The sequence below is a fragment of the Ricinus communis genome, chromosome 2, assembly GCF_019578655.1.
Source record: "Ricinus communis isolate WT05 ecotype wild-type chromosome 2, ASM1957865v1, whole genome shotgun sequence".
Lineage (NCBI taxonomy): Eukaryota > Viridiplantae > Streptophyta > Magnoliopsida > Malpighiales > Euphorbiaceae > Ricinus > Ricinus communis.
The window spans coordinates 32,816,749-32,832,090 of NC_063257.1; the positions used below are offsets into that span (position 1 = coordinate 32,816,749).

At 37.4% G+C, this 15,342-nt stretch overlaps 1 long non-coding RNA gene and 2 other non-coding genes across 3 annotated transcripts; 1 reads left to right on the forward strand and 2 right to left on the reverse strand.

Annotated features, from left to right (window-relative positions):
- Nucleotides 1–1,008: 1,008 nt before the first annotated feature.
- Nucleotides 1,009–2,975, reverse strand: LOC125369202. Its single transcript, XR_007214839.1, has 2 exons — nt 2,639–2,975; nt 1,009–1,266 (listed from the first exon to the last, which is right to left on the reverse strand). It is a non-coding gene; the product is annotated as an uncharacterized LOC125369202 (long non-coding RNA).
- A 7,269-nt stretch (nt 2,976–10,244) lies between these two features.
- Nucleotides 10,245–10,351, forward strand: LOC112535274. Its single transcript, XR_003079438.1, has one exon. It is a non-coding gene; the product is annotated as a small nucleolar RNA R71 (small nucleolar RNA).
- Nucleotides 10,352–14,682: 4,331 nt separating this feature from the next.
- On the reverse strand, nt 14,683–14,789 carry LOC112535273. The gene has a single exon (XR_003079437.2). It is a non-coding gene; the product is annotated as a small nucleolar RNA R71 (small nucleolar RNA).
- Between the last annotated feature and the right edge of the window lie 553 nt (nt 14,790–15,342).

Genomic DNA, 15,342 nt, shown 5'->3' on the forward strand with positions numbered 1-15,342 from the left:
CTTGTCCATAGCCCATTTTGTGAACAAGTTAATGCTTCCAAAGTATTTGGATGAAGCCTATTGCGATGAATGCTAATAACTCTTCCACTAGTGCTAAATATAGACTCAGATGCCACAATAGACATTAGAATCGCTAAAAAATATCTAGAAACTGTTTATATTGTTGGATACTTTATTCCATTTGTTTTTCATCAATTAAGAATGTCAAAATCTTGAATCCAAGGCAAAACTAGCTCATCAAGATAATAATTCATCTCGCTTTTCAGATATTCACTGCTAGAGGAAGAACTAAGAAATGCAACAAAGTTGTGAAAGTCTTTCTTTTGAGAAATTTAACCTTCTGACAATGAAATGGAAGAAATTGCACTACTAGACTCATATTGTTTTATTTTATTCATTCTAGATTGATACTCATTAACCATGTTATAACAAGTTTGTTTGACTTGATTAATTTCTTTAGATGCATTATCACCATATACCATAGAAAAATAATATTGCACCACTTTCATTTTGTACCGAGGGTCCAAAATGAAAGCTACAGCCAAAACTATATGCATAACACTCCAATATTTTTCAAACTTAGCAAACATTTTTTCAGACATTTTCCTAATAATCTCATCATCATATAACCCATCCACTCTACCAAGGAATTTCTGAGCTGACAAATGGAAATAAAAAAATAATTTGCAGTTGGATACTTTCTTCTTGAAAATAATTCAGTAGCAGTATAAAAAGCTTATAATTTTTCAGCAACTTTTATAGCTATAACTAATCATCCTCTAAAGGTACACTAGTGTAAAGTTTTTTCCTAATTTTCAATCTAGGAAACACATCCTTGTATCCAATTGTTGTTTGAAGCATTAGAAAAGTGGAGTTCCAACGGGTTTTACAATCCATAGACAACTTTTTAGCACATGAGATTTTCAATTGTTTGGCCATTTCTTCAAATTTTTCCATTCTATGAGGAGTGACTGACCAAAATACTACACTATTCCTAATTCTCAAAAGTGCATCATCAATAATAGAGAATCCTTCTTTGACCACAAGATTTAAAATTTGTGCACAACATCTCATATGCAAAATCTTACCATCACACAAAAGATCATCATACAATTTTATGTGAGTATAGAAACTATACCATCATTTGAAGCACAATTATCTATAGTAATAGTGGAAATCTTAGTGTCAATATTCCACCTTAATAAACTATCCATCAAATGCTTTGCAAGCTCTTCTTTCGTATGAGGAGCTGACACATAAACAAACCTGCATATTTTGAAATATAATATAATATTAAATATTTTATTTAGATGCAATTACTTAATATCAAATATGAAATAAAAAAATAATATACCTCAAAATTCGATTTTATAACAACCAAGAATCATTAATATAGTGTGATGTGATGGACATGTAGCCTATCTTTTGATTTAACATCCACATATCAGTAGTAATAGTTATTCAGCTCTTAAGATTATCCAACTCTTTATATAGCTTATTGAACTCTATATCATAAATGTTCAATATATCCTTCTTGATAGTATTTTGAGAAACCATCTCAAAGAGAGGTTGGAGACTAGCAACAAACCTCCTAAATCCTACATGATCCACTATTGAGAGTGGATATTCATGCATGATTATTGCACTAGCCAATTCTTTTTTTGAATTTTCTTGATTAAAAGTAAAGTTTCCAAATTGAACCTTTCCCTCATTGTTTCTACCAATTAAAATTTGCTTTTGCCTATCGAACATTTTGGTGATGTCTTGACTCTTTTTTTTCACACTTTTCCAAATGGTTGTGTAAAGACTTAGTTCCATTTTTACTGTTGGCTTTGAGTTTTATCTTACAAGGAAGACAACTGGCCCAATCATTTCCATCTTCACTAGTCTTTTTAAAATGTTCCTAAACAGAAGATGTTAGCTTTCTTTTTCTAGAACCTAAAGACATTAATTTTTTTTAGAATTAGTAGGTTCAGAACTTGGAGGAGGCATTTCACTAGGTTGTTGGATACTAGGTATAATTGGAGAATTTTCATTACTTGCGAAAGCTTGAAAATGTGTACAACTATCTATACATTCAAGAGTATTATCTGTATTTGACATGTTACAACCTAAAAAAATAAAATTACAATCAACAAATTAGAATTAAATATATCTCATATATTTAGCAAACATCAATACACTTAACATTACAAATTGCTAATTTATTTCTAACACATTGGAATTCAATATACTTAACATTTAACAACAACAATATACTTAACACTCAATTTAATAAAGGTTTTATGTCAATACACTTGTCATATTTACTGGTATTTGTCCTATTGCTGTAATCACACTCCATGATGAGGTGAAGAACATCCATGGTTTGAATAAAGATAGTAGTCCCTTTTAGTTGATAAATTATGCACGAAGCATAAGAAAAGAAAAAAATTACCCACATTTTGTAATAAAGACTGTAGCCTAATATTACCCACATTTTGTATCATACAATTACCTTGCTGCAAGCATACAACTTACCAAGAAAGTCTACAAATCAGTAGAAGAAATTATATGAATCATGCCCTTACACATAAATACATATAATCATTTATAGGTTCAATGTAACCTAAACCATTTTCGTATCAACTTAACTTACCTAAGACGAAGTAGCGGCTGACTACGATAGCAGTAAGGCCGACGCTAGTAGCAATAGCGTGGATAGCAGCGGCGCGCCTTGAATAGTAGCAGTGGTGGTGTTGACTGCAGCAGCGGCAAGGTGAATGGCAGCATCAAGAGAGTGAACAACTGCAACAATAGAGTGAATGACGGCAACAAAAGAGTGAATGGCAATAACAAAAGCCTGAACAACGGCGTGAAAAAGAGGATCAATGGTGGAGGCATTGACAGGATTGAGTTGATGTAAGTTTGAGATGAGGAGAAAGATAATAAAATTAGGGTTTACTTTGTCTTAGGTTTTCTTTAGTTTGGTACATCAAAACTATGTAGTTTTACTCAAAAATTATGTAATTCTATTTAGGTTTTCTTTAGTTTAGTACATCAAAACTACGTAATTTTACTCAAAACTATGTAGTTTTGTAGATTACCTTAAAACGACGTAGTTTTACTTAAAACTACATGGTTTTGCTTAAAAATATATCATTTTATTTTTAATTTACATGTAATATGTTTCTTTAATTTATTAACAAAATATTTATTAAATTGATATATGATACTTTTATTTTCATATAAATATTGAATTTTAATATTGAAAAAATGAAAATTAAACTATATAATATATTCAAATTTTAAAAGTTGTCTTATATTTCTAGACGTAATAATACAACACATATACTTATTAATATAGGATTTTAATAGTAAAAATGAGATCTATTAATTAAAATTAAAAATTTAAGGGCAAAATTTAAATTATACTACATAACAATATAGTATACGACTCTTTTATATCATATTAATTAGTTAAAAGATATAAAATTAGTCAAGATTATTTAATAAATATGATTAATGTCATACTAGCACTACATAATCATAAGTTAATAATGCTAATATGTTACGTTGAGCATTACGATAATTTTTTTAACGTGATTTAGTATAATATTCTTTTATATCTTAGTATAATAGTACTATATGTATACACTGTTAGCTGTTATAATGATTGGTGATGTAGTGTTAATTTTATTAAAAGAGATTAATAAAAGAAATCATATTATATATATTGTATATATATATATATATGTATGTATGTGTATATATGTGTATATATATGTATTATATATATATATATATACGTATTATATATATGTATTGTGTCTATATATATTTATACATATATTTGTGTATAAGTATATATATATGTATGTGTCTTTTCTACAAAGGGTCAAGGCATCAATCTATTGCTGCTGAGCGTCAAATTGATGTTGTTGGTCATCCAGTTGCCCCTGCAGTCCCTTCATGGTCTCTTTGATGAAAACCTAAAAAGGAGAGTTAGTTAACACATTTCATGCATGCATAGATACATACATTATTGCATAAATTATAATTTGTTTTCTTACCCGCCAATCCTTGCCAAGGACGAAGAACTATCTCCTTGCAGCCCCGACCAGTCGATGTACGTGCTCGAACTTATCCCTCTAAACTTGTATTTGTATATATATCACTAACCTTTTCAGGAAAGCCAAAGTGATGAAGACGCAGAAGGCAAAAGCTTACATGGGTATAGTTGCTCGAGACGAACTCTGGAGGAAAATGATGATCTATGGCGAGACAGTGCTCTATCACACTGAGTGGACTCCAATATGAAACCATAAAATTCGAAGGGAATGAGACAGCTCTGGGAACCACATTTAATGTAGTCGTGGGTGGTGCCTCAAAAGTTGTACTAATAGATGAACCAACGACATGTGAAGGCCGTTTATGTCGTGAAGACCATCCTTTAGTTGGCTCGGGGATAACAAGGGCTTGGCAAACAAGCTGTGAATAGGTGAATAGAAGAGCACTACATGGTAAAAAAGAGAAATCCTAAATAATCTGGGAAAAATAATCCAAATCAAACTCAAGTGGTGTAAATAAAAATAAAATAAAAAAATAAACCAATCAAAGCAATAAATATTGAAAACTACAAGAGCATATCAAAATATCCTAAATAATAAAAGAAATACATAAAAAATCAAACTTAACCAAATAAAAAGTAAAAGGAAAAGAAACTTACTTGAAATTGCCGTGACAGGTAAGAAAAATTGAGAAGAAGAAGAAAAGCACCTTAGAACTTTAGAGAGGAAAAAGTTGGAAAAGGTTTGAAATAGCTTGCTTTTATAGTCACGGGGGTCAGCAAGGCCTGGAGTCGGCCCGTACTGAACCCTGAAGCATCATCCATGTGCAAGGTCACCACGGGTGAGAGGGTGGCCGTGCTGGTGTTGCCACCTGTGGTGCCTTCGGAAGCCATGGTGGACGACCGATTTTGAGTGTGAGTTACGTACATGTCCATCACAGACAAGGGCACGGCTGTGCTGACCAGCATGGCCCGATGTTGTAGCCTGTGGTAGCCTCGAAAACCGTGGTGGGCGACTGATTTTCTAAACTCTATACGTGCATGTTTATCATGGATAGGACACCGGCCATGCTAATCAACACAGCCTGGGGATCTAACCTGTGATGCCCATGAAAACCATGGTGAACCACTAAATCCAAGCCTTTCTTCGTCATCTCGAACCGCCAAACTCCCTACCTGCATTCAAAACACATACGTACACATTTAGGCTATAATTCTAGTAAAAATGTATTAAACAAAGAAGTTCATCTTCACCAATCACCAAAAATCTGACTTAAGTTATTAAAACCCTAGCTTTAAACAATTAGGTTTAGTCACTAAGCAAGTGCTCTAACTACCATCAAACATGCAAATGACTGATAAAATAATAAAAAAAATAGAAAGCTAAATATGGGAATTCCTCCCAAAAGTGCTTCTTTTTAGTTCTCAAGTCATTTAGCTGGACATGATATCGGACTACTCTTGCGGGAAAAGCACCATGTTCACTCGCTCCTCAACTTCTAGCCAGTTCTCGTGATAGTGCTTCAGCTTATGTCCATTAACCTTGAAGTCTGCGTTCTCCGGATGATGCAGCTCCACCGTGTCATATGGAAAGACTTGCTTGACTACGAACGGTAATGACCATCGGCTCTTCAGCTTACTTAGAAACAACCGAAGACGCGAGTTATATAAGAGAACCATGTCTCCAACTTTGAACTCTTTCGAGCCTTTCAGTCGGTGATCGTGCCACTTCTTCGTCCTAGCTTTGTAAATTATGGAGTTGTCATAAGCTTTTTGACACCACTCCTCTAACTTATCCACCTGCCATTGTCTTTCTTTACCTGCAGAATCAATACTAAAATTGCATGATTTTAGAGCCCAAAGGGCCCTGTATTCTAATTCAATAGGTAGATGACACGTCTTACCATAAACTAGCCTATATGGTGTAAAGCCAATAGAAGTCCTATATGCTATTCTAAAAGCCCAGAGTGCATCATCTAACTTATCAGCCCAATCCTTCCTACTAGTCCCCACGATTCTTTCTAGAATACGTTTTAGACCCTTATTAGTTACCTTCACTTGCCCACTAGTTTGTAGGTGATAGGTGTAGAGAACCGATGTGTGACCCCATAGCATTTAAGTACTTTCTCAAGTTGGGTATTACAGAAATGGATCCCCCTATCACTAATCAATGCTTTAGGTGTACCAAACCTAGCAATTACCCTGGCGTCATTAGTGGGGAAGGCTTGCGCCTCTGGCCAATTAGAAAAGTACTCAACAGTCACAAGTATATACTTATTTCCAAAAGAAGAAGGAATGGGTCCTATGAAGTCGATGCCGTAAACATCGAAAATCTCAACAACTTGTATACTAGTCTAGGGCATCTCATCACGGGAAGAGATATTACCTGACCGCTGACATGCATTGCAAACTTGGACAAAGGTTCTCGCATCCTGAAATATTATAGGCTAGTAGAATCCTGCATCCAACACCTTCCTAGCCGTATGATTGACCGCTTGATGGCCTCTAGTTGGTCCCTTATAGCAATGTTTAAGGATTTTGAGAGTTTCCTCCCTATATACACATCGTCGAATCACTTGATCTGCACAAACATGAAACAAAAAGGGGTCTTCCCAAATGCAATATTTTAAGTCAGCAAAGAATTTCTTCTTTTGCTGATATGTCATACCCTTTTGTAGGACCTTTGTAACTAAATAATTTGCATAATCTGGAAATCAAGGGGAATTGGTATATACCTACAATGTACACAAATGCTGATCAGGGAAGCTATTATTAATGGCCCTCTCATCAAGTGCCGCCAAGCTCGGGTTCTCTAACCTCGATAAGTGTTTCACTGCCAAATTCTCAGTGGCCTTTTTGTCCTTGATTTCTATGTCAAACTCCTGCAAAATTATAATCCATCTAATCAGTCTTGGTTTAGCATCATTCTTCCCAAACAAATACCTCAATGCCGAATGGTCCGTATAAACGGTGGTTTTTGATAGCACAAGGTATGAACGGAACTTGTCGAAGGCATAAGCCACATCTAACAACTCCTTCTCAGTGGTGGTATAGTGCTCTTAGGCGTCTGTCAACATCTTGCTAGCATAATAGATAGGCCGAAACTTCTTCTCGATCTGCTGTCCAAGAACAGCTCCAACTGCATAGTCAGCATCGCATATAAGTCAGCCCCCAATTAGGTGAAACCATGATAAGAGCTGTGGTTAGTAACTTTTTTAATAACTCAAAAGCCTGTAAGCAATCCGATTCAAACACAAAAGGTACATCCTTAACAAGCAATTGAGTAAGAGGCCTAGCTATTTTAGAAAAATCCTTAATGGATCTCCTATAAAAACTAATATGCCGAGGAAGCTCCTAACAGCCTTAACATAACTAGGGGGTGGCAATTTCGATATGGTCTCTACCTTAGCTATATCTACCTCCATCCCCGCATGTGAAATCTTGTGCTCCGACATAATACCCTCTCACTATAAAATGACATTTTTTCCAATTTAAAACTAAATTAGCCTCAACACATCGTGCAAGCATGCGCTCTAAATTAGACAAGCAGTGTGAGAAAGAGTTACCGAACACTGAGAAGTCATCCATGAAAACCTCCATGGACTCCTCAATCATATTGTGGAAGATTGCCATCATACATATCTCAAAAGTGGCAGGTGCATTGCATAACCCAAATGGCATCCTCTAGTACACAAATGTCCCATAGGGGCAAGTAAATTTTGTCTTCTCCTGGTCCTCAGGTGTGATTAATATTCGAAAATAACCTGAAAAACTATCAAGAAAACAGTAGAACATATAGCCTGATAGACGCTCAAGCATCTGAACAATAAATGGAAGGGGAAAGTGGTCCTTCCGGGTTGCATCATTTAGCCTCCTATAATCGATGCAAACCCAAAAACCGGTTACCATCCTTGTTGGTATCAATTCATCCTTCTCATTCTTTATCATAATCATCCCTCCTTTCTTTGGTATAACCTGCACAGGACTCATCCATGAGCTATCAGATATGGAGGAAATTAAACCTGAATCAAGAAGTTTAATTACCTCATTTTTCACCACCTCCTTCATATTTCGGTTAAGTCGTCTTTGTGGCTGCACCACTGGCCTGAAACTATCCTCCATCGGGATCTTATGGGAGTAAAAACTGGGGTTGATTCTAGGGATGTCCGCAATCTTGTATGTGAAGGTCGTAGGGTACTTCCTGAGAGATGATAGCATCATCTCCCTCTCCTCATGAGTCAAGTCTGTTGTAATAATGACTGGCAGCCTCTTTGCCTCATCTAAGTAGGCATAACTTAGATGCTTGGGTAGTTCCTTCAACTCTAGGAATGGAGGGTCCTCAATTCAAGGTTTCACCTTCTGCACATCTGACCTGTCAAGAGAAGCAAATGGGTCAGTAGAACGGCTGGGCTCACTAGCTAGCAAACAAGTGAGTTGTTCCAACACTTGCTCGTTGGACAACTCCCTCTTATCTCCCTGCAATGCAACCTACAAAGGGCCATCAAGCAAAATTTCCTACATATGAGACTCAACAAAATCATCTAAGACATCCATAGAAAAAACAATATCATCATGGTCTAGGGAATGTCTCATGGAAGTCGCTAAGTCGAAGGTGATAGTTTCGTCATCTACCCTAAGTTAGAGCTTCTCATTATAAACATCAATAACGGCCCTAGATGTAGCAAGGAAAGGTCTATCTAAGACTAGTGGCACAACACTCTCACCCTCCATATCCATTACAATAAAATCTACAGGAAATATAAACTTGTCTACCTTAATAAGTACATCCTCAACTATACCCTTAGGAATCTTAATAGTCTTATCGGCTAATTGAATGCTCATCCTAGTGGGTTTCGGCTCACTCAAATAAAGTTTATCAAACAAGCTAGTGGGCATCAAACTAATACTAGCTCCTAAGTCAGCTAATGTACCACTAATAGGTAATTCACCAATGACACAGGGTACAGTGAAACTCCCTGGATCACGCCTCTTAACAGGCACCTTATTTTGTAGAATGGCAGAGCACTCGTCATTTAGGGTCACCAATCCCAAAACCTCCAGTCTCCTCTTGTTGCTCAATAACTCCTTCAGAAATTTCACGTACTTCGACATTTGTGAAATAGCCTCAAAAAAAGGAAGGTTAATGCGCAGTTGTTTAAAAAGGTCTGGAAACTTACCGAATTACTGGTCAACCTTTTTCTACCTCAGTCGAGCAGGATACGGGATAGGTGGCTGGTACTCCTTCATTGAATTCTTCTTCTTGTCCTCAGCTCTCACAGGCTCTATCTCCTCAAGTTTTGGTTCCTTCCTACCAGGCTCATCCTGCACAACAACATCATCATCATTAGCTACAGGTAAGGAACTAAAGAACTGCTTACTTGACCGCAAGGTGATAGCCTTGCAGTGCTCCCTTGGGTTAGACTCTGTAGTGCTGGGGAATGTCCCTAGCTGTCTCTTAGCCAATATCTTAGAAATTTAGCTTATCTAGTTCTCCAAATTCTAAATGGAGGCCTATTGATTCCTAAGTACGATGTTCGTCTGCTGAAATTTGTTGTCGGTAGAGGACAAAAATTTCATCACTAACTCCTCGAGATTAGGCTTCTTCTCTTAAGGTGGAGGTAGTTGGGGTGGACCAGCTTGCAGCTGTGGCCGTTGCTGATGCAACCTCTGAAAACCCGGTAGTCCATGGGTGCTGTTATTCCTCTAACTGAAGTTAGGATGATTGCACCAACTGGGGTTGTATGTATTATTGTACGAGTTGTTCTGCTATCTAGGTGCATCACCCATATAGTCTACTTGTTCAAGGTTAGCAGAAACAATAAAGGATGAAGAAATGGAAGGTGAAGCAAATATACCTCCCGCATTACAGTTTGCACCATAGTGCGGGCTACTGCAAAACTCGCAACTTATCTGGGCTGCATGAATCGGCATATGAAGTTGGTCTAATTTCTTGGTCAGAAGCTCCACTTGAGCTGCCAAGGCTGCTGTGGAGTCTAGCTGGTTGACCACTCACTACTTGACTGGCCGACTCCTAGAGGATTGCCACTGGTAGTTGTTCATGGCCATCTCCTCTATCAGATTTTACGCCTGCTCCGACGTCTTACTGTTCAGGGTCCCACCTGTTGCAGCATCTACCATCTGCCTAATAACAAGGTTCAAACCGCTGTAGAAGGTCTGAACCTGCATCCATACTGGTAGTCCATGGTGCGGGCAACATCTAAGCAAGTCTTTGTACCTCTCCCAAGCATCATACATGCTCTCGTCATCAAACTGCACAAAAGAAGATATATCATTTCTCAATCTAGCAGTTTTAGCAGAAGGAAAGTACTTATACAAAAACTTCTCAGCCAAAGATCTCCATGTCATAATAGTGTTGGCTGGGAGTGACTGCAGCCATCATTTCGCTCGATCCCTTAAAGAAAAAGGAAACAGCCTCAACCGAATGGCATCATCAGTTGTTCCATTTATCTTGAAGGTGTCGCAGATCTCCAAGAAGTTGGTGATGTGAGCGTTTGGGTCCTCGCTCGATAGTCCCCTAAATTATACACTATTTTAGACCATTTGTATCATGTTCGGCTTTATTTTGAAGTTATTGGCTGCCACAGGTGGTCGCAATATACTTGTCTGTGTCCCTTTAAGAGAAGGTCTAGCAAACTCGTGCATTGTCCTATTTTCATCTACAGCCTGGTTGTTGTCTCCCATCCCTGCTGGTTTATTCATAAGGGCTTCAATCTCTATTTGCGCCTCCTCTTCTTCTAGCATACGCTTCCTCAAAAGATGGAGGGACTGCTCTGGTTCAGCAAGAGAGTCTACAGGAGTAGAATTAAAGCTCCTGGTCATAAATTACCTGAAATTAAGAGGTAGCAACCAAAGAACACAGAACTGAATAAAATAATAAGGAATAAAAAGAAATGAAAAGATAGAAAATAAAAATGGCTAGATTAGCACAAACACAAATTCATTCTAGTTCATACAAAAGTTCTCCGGTAATGGCGCCAAAAACTTGATAGGCTATTTATGTAGCTATAATCTAAGGCAGTGAACCTATCGATGCAGACTAGCACTAATGGCGAGTATCAAGATCGTATTCTCAGGGAAGGATGATCCTAGAACTACTGTAGCTTCTTATATTATCTAACCTTAACAAAATCGATGAAGTTACTATTCTATGACTAGATGCAAGCTAAATGATTAATTAAATGTCAACAATCTGAAAAGATTTCGTGAAACAATCAAGGGAAAAAGCAAACCTAAGGGGACCTAAGCTAGTTGGATTTTAGTGAAGGTAGAGATTATATTGATTACCAATTGTGATTACCCGTGGGTGGATTCTAAATTGAATTCGATTTCCCTCTCGAGAAAATTGAATCCCTAAACCTAAGAACCTAAACGATGGAATCTCTTCCTAATGATTGATTTTAGGTTAGCCTTAAGATTAAATCCACTACTGTTAAGAGTTTTTAATTCTTAATTCGGCTAGTCAATTACCCTTATATCTAAGTGATCATTAACTAGTTCCTGCTATTCAAATTTCCAATTACTAAATGAACTTCTCAATTACATAAAGTAATCTAAACATCACAATTTACAACGTCTCATGAATAATGCGATTTCTTATTAATAATGAAAGCAAGAAGAAAATAAGCATTGATAATCAAAGTCTCACAATATTAAATGCAATCCAACAACATAGGAACCCCAATGGGTTCAACAGTTCTAGCTACTCATGCTAATAAGTAACACAAAGTAAGGAACAAACACAGAAAAGCAAATTGAAAACATGTACACCCTTCTTCTTCAAGTCAGATGAACAACTTTAAATCCCCAAATCTGAATGATGAACCCTAAATTGCCTCTTGAATGCCTCCAAATCCACTCTTGATCTTCAATCGAATATCAAAGTGTGGGAAAGGGTGGCTCGTACATGTATGTGAAAAATCAAGTCAGAAAACTGAACCCTAAATAAAATAATTTGATAAGCACGGCTGTGGTCAAGCCCGTGCTGGACCTTCGAGTCTCGCAAATTAGGTCTTCTTCCTGACCGTGTCCTCGCTGATGCTGAGCTACCATGGGCCGTGATAGAGGCCGTGGTGGCCTCGAAAACTGTGCCAAAATGACACTCTTGAGGGTCAATTATTGATGGTTCAGCACAGCCTGAGTCCAGGCCGTGCTCCACCTTGAAATGGTAGCCCTTGCTTAATTTTGATGGATTCTGGTTCGTATTTGCATGTATTTCCCTCGATTACTGATAATTTCCATCGATAATCACCTGAAACATGAAAGGAACCAAAACACAGGTGATTCTAGCATAAAACAAGATAACTATGCACAAAAATGAAAGTAATCGGGCATATAAACATGTATAAAACAATGCATATCATTAGAATTTAGTTTTAGTGATTAGTAAATCTAGAAACCTCCGTTATTAATTAGGCTAGATAACAAGGAACGAAGTAGTAGCTCTAAGATTTCACTTTCCCGAGGGATACGATGTTTTTAATACTTGCCATTGTGCTAGGCTGCATCGATAGGTTCACTATCTTAGTTGTAGTTGCATAAGCATCACTTTCTTTTCTGTATTCGTCATTACTTTTTATTTATTTATTTATTATTTATTTGTTTTGGTTATTGCTGCCTTGTTCATTTCAGGTAGTGTATGACCAGGAGTTCTAATCTTGCACCAATAGACCCTTTGCCTGAACCAGAGTAATCCTTTAGGCAGCTGAGGAAGCGATTAGACGTAGAAAAGGAGGACAAGCAGATAGAGATTCCTATTGATGTTCAATGTTCTATACATATTTATATACCTAATTACTCGTGTTTTTTGTGTATATTTATCACGTCTTATGCTAGAATCACCCGTGTTTTGGTTCTTTTCATGTTTCAGGTGTTCATAGACATTCATTAGCAGTGTTTAAGTGATCTTAATAGCGATACGTTCAAGAATGGATAGGATTGCATCAAGATTTGATTAAGGCTTATTTTCAAAGGTTCAGCACGGCCTAGACTCTAGCCGTGCTGAACCATCAAAACATGACCCTCAAGAGTGTCACTTTGGCACGGTTTTTATGGCTACCACAACCTCCATCATGGCCCTTGGTGGCTCAACACCGACGAGGGCACGACTAGGAAGAAACCCTAAGTAGCGGGACTCGGAGATCCAGCACAGCCTGGACTCCGTCCATGCTGATCAGCACGGGCTTGACCACGGCCGAGCTGTGAGAATTATATAGGCAAATGCAATTTATTCAACTAGGGTTCAATTTTCTGATTTGATTTCACATATACAAGCATAAGCGATCTTTTTCTAGACTTCAATACTCGACTTTAGAAGACAATTTCATCTATTGAAGGAAGGATTACATTAGTTTTAACATCAAATTGAAGATCAAGAGGAGATTTGGGGCATTCAAGAGACAATTTAGGGTTCATCATTCGGAATTGGGAATTTAGGGTTTTTCATCCAACTTGAAGAAGAAGGGTGTACATGCCTTTAATTTACTTTTCTGAATTTGTTATTTATTTTATGTTGCTTATTAGTATGAGTAACTAAATTTGATAAACCCATTGGGTTCCTATGTTGTTGGATTGTTTTTAATGCTTATGAGATTTTGATTATCAATGCTTATCTCTTCTTGCTTTCATTATTAATGAGAAATCACATTATCCATGAGACGTTGTGAGTTGTGGTATTTAGATTGCTTGATGTAATTGAGAAATTCATTTAGTAATTGAGAATTCAAATAGCAAGAACTGGTTAATGATCACTTAGAGATAAGGGTAATTGACTAGTCGGATTAAGAATTAACAAAGTTTAATAGAGGCGGGATAAAGCTTTATGCTAATTTAATAATCGATCGTTAGGAAGAGATTCCAACTTTAGGTTCTTAGGTTTAGAAATTCGGTTATCTCGAGAGGGAAACCAAATTCAGTTAAGAATTCGTCCATGAGTAATTGCAATTGGTAATTAATATAATCTCTATCTTCACTAAAATCTAACTAGCTTAGGTTCCCTTGGGTTTGCTTTTTCCTTTGATTGTTTTACTAAATCCTTTCAGTGTGACACCTAGTTAACCACTTGCTTACATTTAGTCATAGAGTAGCAACTTTATTGATTTTGTTAGGATTAGATATCATAAGACGCTGTAGTAGTTCTAGGATCACCCTTACCCGAGAATATGACCTTGATACTCACCGTTAGTGCTATCTGCATCGATAGGTTCACTGCCTTAGATTGTAGCTACGTAAATAGCCTATCACCTGTCATACACCAGTAAATATAGGAGATGACAACAAAAATGTCGCTGAAGCCAATAGGACGATATACGGGTTTGCTAGACCTTCCCTGGAAGGAATAAACACCAGTATATTGAGGCCACTTGTTGCAGCAAATAATTTTAAAATTAAGCCAAATATCATTCAGATGGTGCAGTAGAGTGTACAGTTTGGGGATTTATGATACCTTCAAGATAAATGGGACTACCGATGATGCCATTCGGCTTAGGCTGTTCCTATTTTCCTTGAGTGATAGAGCAAAGAGATGGCTACAGTCCTTACCAGCTAACACTATCACCACCTGGAGTTATTTGGCTGAGAAATTTCTTTATAAGTACTTTTCTCCTGCTAAGATTGCAAAGATCTGTAGCGATATTTCTTCTTTTGTGCAGTTTGATGATGAGATCATGTGTAATGGGTGGGAGAGGTACAAGGACTTGCTGAGATGTTGCCCACACCATGGTTTGCTATTATGGATGCAGGTGTAGACCTTTTACAGTGGCTTGAACTCAGCCATGAGGTAGATGGTAGATGCAGCTGCAGGTAGGGACATCAATTGTAAGACATCAGAGGAGACCCATAACTTAATTGAGGAGATGGCTATGAACACATGTCAGTGGCAGTCTTCTAGGAGTAGGCTAGGACGGTAAGGAGTGGTGAACCAGGTAGATTCTACATCAGCCTTGGCAGCTCAGGTGGAGCTTTTGGCCAAGAAGATCGACCAGCTCTAGATGCCGGTCCATGCAGCACAGCTTGGCTGCGAGTTTTATGGTGGCTCGCACTATAGTACAAATTGTAATGCAGGAGGTATGTTTGCTTCTTCTTCATCGTCTTCTGCTGACCATGAACAGGTTGATTATATGGGAAATGCGACCAGGCAGCAGAATAAATAGCAACACATACAATCCAAGGTGGGGAAACCATCCCAACTTTGGGTGGCGAAATAATAACACCAAGGGACCACCAAGATTTTAGCGGTTACACCAACAGCAACCCCAATAGCAGACTGTTCTCCCTCA